Source organism: Pteropus alecto, unplaced genomic scaffold (genome assembly GCF_000325575.1).
Source record: "Pteropus alecto unplaced genomic scaffold, ASM32557v1 scaffold38, whole genome shotgun sequence".
NCBI classification, from domain to species: Eukaryota; Metazoa; Chordata; class Mammalia; order Chiroptera; family Pteropodidae; genus Pteropus; species Pteropus alecto.
The window spans coordinates 806,296-816,105 of NW_006442512.1; the positions used below are offsets into that span (position 1 = coordinate 806,296).

Here is a 9,810-nt window from a genome sequence, read left to right on the forward strand (position 1 = left end):
GAGCCATTCTTCACATCATCCAAGTGGCCATTTGGTCCAGCATTGTGCAGAGAGGAGAGAGAAAGAAGTTCCCATGGCCAGCTGCTCCCAGGGAAAGGGAAGCAGCGTGGACTCCCTTCCTAGTATGTGCCCAATGCCAGGTATCCCATAACCATGGCCACAGCCTAGGCTCACCATGACCCGTGAAGGAGAAACAACCCTCATCATTCTGCAGGTAAAAAAACTCAGCTCAGAAAGGTCATGTGACCTGCCCAAACTCACACAGCCAGGAAGAGGAGAGCTTAAAATCAGTTCAACACTGGGGCAGCAAGAGTTTTAGCCAGACACAAAGAAAACCTCCCAAGAAGTTGGAGAGAAACCTTGATCCCAGGAAGCTGGGCTGGGGTCCCTTCTTAGGAGACTGATGGAAAGAAGGATAGAGCAAGTGGCTAAAGGCAGGGACTGGACCTATTGACCTCCAGGGTCCTACCCAGTTGTGATTTTCTGGGACCACTGGGCAAGTTCCACCAGCTTCCAGGAGGGCAGGCTTGGGAAGAGGCTGGGCGGCCCTTGAGAATAGTCATGGGAGGCTATGGTCATGAGAGCGTGGGCTGCAATCCAAGGCTACTGCCCCCATCCCCAGCACTTGGCTGCTCTACTCTCTGTGGAAGCTCTGACCTCCTGGGGCCACCAACAGAGATGAGGGTGTCCAGATCCCAGGAGAAAGGGGCCAGAGAGGATTAAATGAAAAAAAGGAGGAGCTCAGCCCTCCTGGCCAGACCAGCAGTGAACCCTGTCCTGTGGTTTTGACTGTCCTAGGCACCAGCTCAACCAGAACCTCTGTTTTACGCAAGATAATTACAGTTCTTCCTATATAATGAGGTAGATTTTAAAGACCATTCAAAAGAAATTTCCTATAATGAGGTGAAAGGGTTTATAGTGTTCTACACATCAAGGCAGCTGGTAACTGGTGGGACCCAGGCTGAGTTCCACCATGGAGTGATGGGAGTTTCATGTCTAAAGGTGAGAAGAGCGGGAGGAGGAATGCGAAACCCTGGGAGGTAAGACAGACACTCTGCCAGAAAAGTTTCCGCAACACCAACAGCCATCCTTGAAGAACAGATGAGGGCCTGAAGAGGCTATAACCCTGCTGGAGCATTGGAGGCTGACAGAGCTGGGCTGAGCATGGAAGTCTGGGCTCAGGAGAAGAAAAATGAATGTACTGTGCTGAATTGTGTCTCCCAAATTCATGTCCACCTAGAACCTCAGAATGTGACTTTATTTGGAAACAGGGTGATTAGTAATTGCAGATGTCATTAGTTAAGATGAAGTCATGCTGGATTAGGATGGGTTTTGATCCATGACTGGTATCTTTATAAGACAGAAATTTGGACATAGATACACAAACATGGAAGAATGCTCCATGAAGATGGAGGAGAGATTGCATCTACAAGGCAAGGAATGCCAAAAAAAAATCACCAGAACCACCAGAAGTTGGAGGAGGCAAGGCAGCTCCTCCCCTAGAACCTACAGAAAGAGTACAGTCCTGCCAACACCTAAGTTTCAGACTTCTAGCCTCTAGAACTGTGAGTAAACAAATTTCTAGTGTTTTTATCTTCTAGTTTCTTGGCAATTTGTTACAGCAGACCTAGCAAATTAATATAATGACCATTCTAACAACTGCAACTATCCAGCTTAAAAAAAAAAGGCAGCCTGAAGAGTGGCAAGCACTCTACCTTCGGAGGTATGCAAGGAAAGCTAAGAGTGTTCCCTTTCCTTCAGGACTCTGAACAGTCGCTGATGCAGGTTCATACTTAGTCCTCCATCTCACCTCACCATATGCAGTCCAGGGAGCTGGACAAGACACAGTCATCATTCAGCACAGTGGCAGGCCTGGAATTCTGGAATCCCCACCACCAGTCTGGGGCTCTTGCAGGCTCATTCCCATGAGTCTTCCTGCTGTGCCTTTCCTGTCTCTAGACTCAACTGCAGTTCAGTGTCCTGGAAGGCAGAGAATAACCTACAGTCCCTGGACCCAGCTATTTCAGACTGAAAGTGACATCACTGCCAAAAGCTTTGCCCAGCTCTAACCTAAAGCTTCTGAGTGGCACTGATGGCCCACTGCCTCTGATGTTTGTGTCCTGGTGCAGTCACCAGCCTCTCAGACATCATTGGGCTAAGTGAGACAGACCCTTACTAAGCACCTACTGTGTACAAAGCCCTTAGCACAGTGAGGAGTGGGGGTAAAAACCAGAAGAAGGCAGGACCCCTCATCTGCTCAGGGACCCAGAGTCTGTGCAGATCAGATCACCCAGCAAGACCCAATGGGGTGTCCCCAGTCCAAGTATGACCTCTGGCTAGACATCCTAGGCCTGTCCTGGGTCCCCCTCAGGAGCAGCTGGACCTGAAAGGAGAAGGAAGGGAGGAGAGAGTATGGCTGAAGGAGAGCAGTAGTTCTGCCTTCTCCAGCTCCTTCCAGGCCTCTGGGCCCCCCAAGCTGTCTGGCACTCCAACCTGCACATGGCGCTCGGCTCTGCCCATCTGCTCTAGGACCTGGAGAACTGCTCAGAGGCCCCAGACGGGTGCAGTCAAGCTCGCAAGCCCAGGCAGCCCAAATCTAAATGCTAGTTAATTGGCACTATGCAGCCCAGGAATGAGAGAGGAGCAGGCTTTGATGTCACCTGGTATGACTTGTCCAACAGGAACAATGGGCCACCTAGCCGGTGGAGTCACTGCTCCTTCTAATTAGGTGCCACTTTGAACACAGAGGCAGCAGATTAATGAGGTTTACAGCACTCAGTTTCATGGCCTGGGGGCTATTTCTGTTCCCTCATCTCAGTTTGATGCCTAAATGTTCTCTAAATCAAAGATTCTCCTAAAACTCTGCTTTCTGATGCACCTTGGGTTTCTGCTGGGCGTCTCTGTCAGGGAGCTAAAGCCTTCACCATCACTCTGGTGCTGGCTTTTGTTTCACTGAAGAAGACTGCACAGGGCTGTAAAACTCATACAGCCCACCTGGGAGGGAGCAAGAGCAGCTAGGGTAGCCCCATTTTGCAGAGCTGCCTGGTTCAAGGTCACAGGTGAGCTGGTTAATCGTACCCTGCAGCTGATACCCTACCCCTACCCCGGCCTGTAGGCCTTTGCTTCAGCTCTTGGTGGCTTTGGGCATGCTGGGCCACAGAGAATCCACTGGCCAATTCTGTGGCCAATACACTGTTAGCATCTCTTCAGAAGTTTTAGGAACATTGGTTCACCCATCCCAGAGAAGACTGAGACATTATGGGAGCCGGCCTGCATGCCTTGCCTTTCTGCCTCTGCTGCTATAGTGGACACACCCCCCAATCCTTCTCTGGGCCTTTGCTAACACAGCTCCCCTTCTTTCTTCCCCTGGAATGCCCCTCTCTCCCTTCCACCTCACTAAACTCATACCACCCTTCAAAACCCAGCTCCATCCTTCCTCCTTCTTCACTGCCACAGTCACTGGACCTCTCTTTCCTTCTCGGAGATCTTCCAGCCTCAAATCCTTGTCACCTTGAGCAATTGTTTTCTGGCCTATATTCCATTGTTTAATGTTATTACCTTTGCTCATTATTTTGCCCTATCTCCCACACGAGACTGTGGCACAGGGACAGGAACAGCATCTGTGTCACCTCTGTGTCTCTCACAGTAAAGACTGGTCGATGAAGATTCTGACCCCCTTGGCACTCTGGGATACATGGGGAGAGAAGTCATCCTGCCCTCAGTTCCCCATCTGCCAAATGGGAATGAAGCCTTCATGCTGCTTCATCCATGAGACTGCTAGAGCATTGAGACAGCCAGGGCAGAGGAAGGGCCCTGGCAGGGAGGTGGGGCACCCCAGGGTCTTGGACAAGTTAATTCCTCTGAGCCTCGGTTTCCCTATATGTAAACAGGGTTGGCCCCAGGACTCACAGGAAGCACACATTAACTCAATCCTCATGATATTTCTAGAGTGTGTATTGTTATTGGCCCCATTTCACAAATGACGAAGTCCAGAAAGGTTTAAAACACAGGCTACAGGTAGAAAAGGCGGACTCAAACCCACACAGCATGCTAGCTCCTGAACCTGCCTTCTTCACCACTCCACTGGGGGACCTGGCTAAGCTTAGGAAGAGGCTGTTGTTTCCGAAACTTGCTAAACCTCCCTGGGTCTCTGCTTTCCCATCTCTGTTTTCCCATGGGCACACGGTGATACTCTGTAGGTGATTTCTGCTAGGCCAGGGCAGGCTGGTGCATTCCCTGCCCCTGGATCCCTTCTAGACGGCGGCTCCAAATGTCTCCCACCTAGAATTTTCCTTCCCCTAGGATACCCACCCCATCTGGCTGTGCCTCGCCCATCTCTTCCTTCCAACTTCCTGGCCACTTCCCCTCATCCACAGAATGCTCACATCTCCCTCTGTACCTCAGCCCTTGTCATCCTCTAGATGACTTCGCCATGCTGGGATGACCAGCACTGAGGCTCCCCGTCCCCTGATCTTCTGCCTCCAGTGACTTTTGGCTTCCATTTCCTCCAGCCTCTATCCCAGGCGTGGCCTAGCCTTCGTCCACCACAGCTCCTGATCAGGCCTCTCAGCTCGGCCTGGCCCACTGGTGCCTCTCCTCAGCCTTCTTGCCACAATTCTTTCACCACATTGAGACCTCTATATTTCCCTTCTCTCCATTACTGCTCTTCTGTCTTCACTCCCTTTTCCTACCTTGGGCTCCACAGTCCATCGATCTAATTAAGCCCCAAAACACCTTGCCCTCCTCTCCTTTGGCAATACTTTCATGAAACCCTAACCTTGGATGAACTCAGCCAGCACTCTCTTGGCACCCGTAGCTGGGAAGTCAAATGTTATTGGAGAAAATGAGCCCACCACAAAGGCTGTGCCCTCTGTGAGCTCAAGGGGTCCCGGCACTGCTGAGCAGTCCCAGCTCGTGCCACTTTCCTGCTCTTCTCATACCTCCCATCTCTGTCTGACCTGTCACTCTCAACTGAGAACACCTTCCATTCTCACTGAGGGATGTCAGCCCCCTCATCTGCCTCCTATACATTCTAGAAGCCCACCTGCTCTGCCCATGTCCCCTCTTCGTGCCCAAAGAGGGGTCTCGGTGCACGTCAAAGGTTAGGTGCACCACTTGGACTCTGAACCCACCTCCTCTGGACATCTCTGCTCGAGGAGGTAGTTAAGAACAAACTCCTGTCTGATCCCAAACCCCAACCTCCACTGTCCTCCCATCTCAAATCAGGAAACGAGTGGTCCTCCTGTCCTCATTCACGTCCCTCCCCCAGCCCAGTTCTGCTTCTATGATGGGTCTGCGTTCATCTGCCTCTCTCTATACCCACAGCTACCATTTTTGCCCAAGCCTCCATCATTTCTGCCTTACCCTGTTTTCCCTCTTGGCCCCTCCTTCAGCAGCCAGAGAGATCTTTTAAAAGCATAAATCAGATTGGTCACCGCCTGCTTAACCCACCTAGCTGGTCACTGACCCTTGGAAAACATCTCAGTTCTACCTCCCACACTCCCAGAGTCCCATGTGAATGGCCTCTCATGGGCTCCCTCCCCTGCTACACAGCCTCCTCTTCCCCACAAGAATGGAGCCTCATCTCGCATATGTCCCCATTCCTCCCATCACTGCACCATTAGCAATTTTGAACTTCCTGTTTGTCTTTATTTTGTTAGTGTCTGCCTTATCCACCAGCCTGAAGGAGCTTGCCGTCAGTGCCTGGTGCATACTAGGCACCCAATAATGCTTGCTGAGTGAATGGACAAGCTGTCCCTCATTTCCTCCCCCAGAAGCATCTTCTCTGCCCCCTGACGAGGCTGGCTCACCTGTGCACAGAGAAGGGTGCACATGTCTATAAACCCACACACTCCACTCTCCTCCAAACAGTAACTGATACCCAGATGACTGGACATGATAATTTCCCCATGTCTTGCTGGGAGCTGCTTCCAGCAGTAAAAGTTTGCTGTTTTATGGCACCAAGAAGACATCAGCCATAATGTGCTAAAATTATAACCTAGGAGAGTTATCTGTTTAAATACTCTGGAAACCAAACTCTCAGGGCTAAGCACTATTCCAGATTGCCCTAGATACTAGTGAAGAACCTGGCTGATCGGACGCTGAACTCCAGGGCTGGGTACCAGAGCTTGGCCCAGCCTGTTCTACATGATGACCATGGTCACATGTGAAATGCAATCATGCCACACATTGTGTCCAGCCCACTGCAGGCTCTCAGTATGGGACATTGGGAGGAAATGGCGCAGCCTACTCAGCATGGGCCCATCAGGCAGCATCAGGACTAGGTAGAACATGGCTAAGGGGATGTGGAATGGATAAGGGGTGAGTTATGGCAACCAGATTTGGTTGCAGCTGAGTATCATGGTTAGAATGAGTGGAATCATATGAAAATGGCATGAATTGTCCTAAAAGGTAGTCAGCTCCATCACCAGAGCTGGGCGTTGTGGGGGAGGGTTTGGACTCACTGCCCTTCTCTATCCTTGCAGTGCTGGGACTTGAGCTGCAAGTAAAGTAGAGCTTCAGGGTCAAACAGACACAAGTTCAAATCCAACCCCTGCCACTGACAGCTTGGGTGACTCTGAGCAGGTCACATATCAGTGCTCAAAGTTTCTTCATCTCCACAGAAACATACACAAGATGTCTGCATGCAGCAGGTACCTACCAAACATTAGCCTCCCTACTTCCCTCTAAACACCTCCACCTGGGCCTTGGCATGCTCCAAATAGCCTTCTTGACCTTCCCCAACAGGTGCCCAGGTGCACACTCCTCTCTGTCTATCTGCGGCCTAGTGCTGGTGCCACCTCCTCCAGGAAGCCACCCCTGGCTGCTCTGATGGATGCTGGGCTCCTCCTCACTTGCAAGTTGTGGCGCACACCAGGTATTGGAGGCTGGTAGATCTGGGCACATGGGCCTACTGCATTTCTGCTGTCTTGTTGTCACTGGGTTAAGGGAAGGGAGTGTGCTGTGTGCGTGTGTGTGTGTGTGTGTGTGTGCGTGTTGTGTGTGTGTGTGTGTGTCTTACAATAATGACAGCAAACACTTACATTGCATTTACATGTACCAAGCACCTTTAGGCAACCAGTCAGTACAATACAGTTATGAGGGAAGCACTATTCTTATCTCTAATTTACAGATGGGGGAACTGAGGCACAGGGAGGTTAAGTGGCTTATCCAAAGTCACATAGCAGTAAATGATAAAGCCAGATTTGCACCCAAGCAGTGTGGTCCCAGAATCTATGCACCTAACCTTGACCTGCACCACTTAGCCTCTCTATGCAGATTTTGGTTCTCCACTGTGAGCTCTTCCACAAGTCCAGCAGAGGGTCAGGAGACATCCTAGATGAACAGCAGTAGTGCTCATGACCCTGGAGGCCAAGATGCATGCAGAAATACACACACACAGGCATTAGTAAACACATGCAGACTCATGCACACAAAAGAAGCAAAGAGCCATCAAGCCATTGTTACCAGTCCCACTGCCTGACAGTCTCTCGTCTCTCCTCTTCCCAAGCCACCATGGGCAGGGAGAAAGTGGGAAAACCACAGGCACTGCCCACCTCTGCTGTCCTCTGTCCTAGATGTAAAAATCAAATCCTGGTCTGCCCATGTGGTAAGACACCTTTGCATAGATGCTGACCTGAAGGCTCAGAGAGGGTGAGACATTCTCCTTAGGTTACACAGCAAGTCGGGGCAAAACTGAGCCAGGCCCAGGCCTAGGCAGTTCCCAACAAATACTTTCTCATACCATCCCAAGGACCCCTCCATAATCCCTAAATCTAGACATCTCCTCTATTCCTTCTTGCTTTGAGCAGAACAGAAATAGACACGAAGAGAAAACAAGAAGAGATAGAATGGAAACAAAGGCAAGAAGGAGAGGAGAGAAGCAGGAGGGAAACTCTGAGCAGGAAATTGTAGGGTGCCAGCTACAGGGTGTCATTTCAGCTACCAGCTCACCAGCCCCCTCAACAGCCCCCCTAGTCCAAAGTTCTGCCACAGGAATGCAGCAAGGCAGCAGTTAACTCTCTGCCATGGAGCAGAAAATGAGGTTCCAGTTATTAGTTGATTTATTGCTCTGTCCTCAATCTGCGCTCAGGTCCTGGAAGGAAATGTTCCACTCGAAAGCATTAAGCGTCTTCAAAGAACAGAGGCATTAAAAATTGAAATCATAAAATAGACACGTAAATATAGTGAAGGTGAAAGGGGGGCAGCCCCCTAGGCTAGCTGAGGTGGGGGGTGGCAGGCCCAGGTCCCAGGCAGCCTATGTCCCCTGCTCCCCTCCCCACTCGCATGCAAGAACCAACTGTGTTTACTGAGGTCTTGGGGGTGTCCCTGCCTAGAAGTGGTGCCCAGCATCACTCGCAGTGCCTCAAACCCCTCCATTGGCACTCCACGTACTAGCAGTCATAATTTCCTTGTCTTTGAAACCTCGATTCCCTCTTGGCAGAGGTCATAAGCTCAGCCTGTCAGATAATGGGGAAGAGGGTTGGCGGGGGGAGGGCAGACAGGGGCTTGGATGACTTCCATCTTAGTGGGTGTGTTGGTGGGAAGAGAAAGGAGCATACCTGGGAGCCGGCCAGGAGAGCTCCTGTCAAGACCCAGGCTGTTCTGCACAGGCGACGGTCCCAGCAGAAAGGTTTCAAGTCCAAGGCCCTCCTCAGTGTTGCTCATACACCACTGCACATCTGGGGATGGGTTGCGCAAGGGGAATGACCTCAGAGGTGAGGGGAGTGGACAAGAAGGTCCTTGCTCTGTCCTCAGCATATCTAGGCATTGGAGTCACAGGGCATGTTATACAGCTCATGCTCTCTCCGTAAAAGGGCTCGGGGCCCAGTGTGCTAGGAGGGGGTGTCCAAGGCCTGCCTGGAAGAGGATACTCACTGGCGCATAGATAGACGATGCCATCCCTCCTGAGGGGGCTGGCTCCCAGCACGGGCCAGATCTCACCCCTCTGACTTGTCACCACCCACCTAGGGAGCTATGCTCTTCCAAGGCCTAAGGAGGGGCATTGCCAGGTCCCTCAGATGCACACACAGGCCTACATAGGAAGACACACATGTGAACATGCAGGCAGAACTCCTAGGGTACAGCACCCCAGACACATGTGTGTCAAACAGCCACATGTACATACACCCATGCCCATGGATGTGTGTACACAGGAGCACTCCACACATGCATGTACACATGTAGAACCACATGCTTGCATATTTCCATGCGTGTGCACAAGCACATGTCAACACTTGCACACATGTCACACATGAATATACACACCTGACAACACACAATTGTGTACATGCCCACGTACTCAAATAGGTTCATGTATCCCACACACACATTGCATAGGTACATGCCCATGCACATACATGTGTGAGTACCTACACCCATGTGCACTCACAAGGCAAGCCTCTGGACCCTAATATCAGGCCTCAAAGATATGGGCGAAGAGCTAGTATGCAGGGTTCTCATAAGAGGCCCAGGGGTCTAAGGAGCCTCTAGCATCTCTTCCTCTGGCCGTGGGGACCCCACGGCCTTAACCCCTTGGCCTAAGCCATTCTCATAACTCCCTGGGGTTGGGGGCCTAGGCTTAGACCCTTCCCCAGACTGTGGTTCCAAACCGTATGACTTTGGACAAGCCCCTGCCCCTCTAGGCCCACATGCTCTGTGGGCTACAGGAGCATCCCTGACTACAACAGCCTCTTCCTCAACCGTGCGCATATATTAGAAAAAGAACCCTTCAGTTTATTTCTTCTTTTTTTGGCAGCAAGAGAAGCTAGGACTGGGCTGGGGTTGGAGGGAAGCAGCGGTGGCGGTGGG

At 51.3% G+C, this 9,810-nt stretch overlaps 1 protein-coding gene across 2 annotated transcripts in view; it reads right to left on the reverse strand.

Annotated features, from left to right (window-relative positions):
• The window catches only part of LINGO1 (leucine rich repeat and Ig domain containing 1), a 192,444-nt gene that overhangs the window by 93,561 nt on the left and 89,073 nt on the right, over window positions 1-9,810 (reverse strand). The window contains exon 1 of one of the 2 annotated variants that reach the window (XM_015597668.2): window positions 8,562-8,611. The exons of the other annotated variant lie outside the window; for it this stretch is intronic. The gene's annotated coding sequence lies outside the window, so the exon portion shown is untranslated. Of the gene's footprint in view, window positions 1-8,561; window positions 8,612-9,810 lie in introns of those variants that run through there. 2 annotated transcript variants of the gene reach the window in all.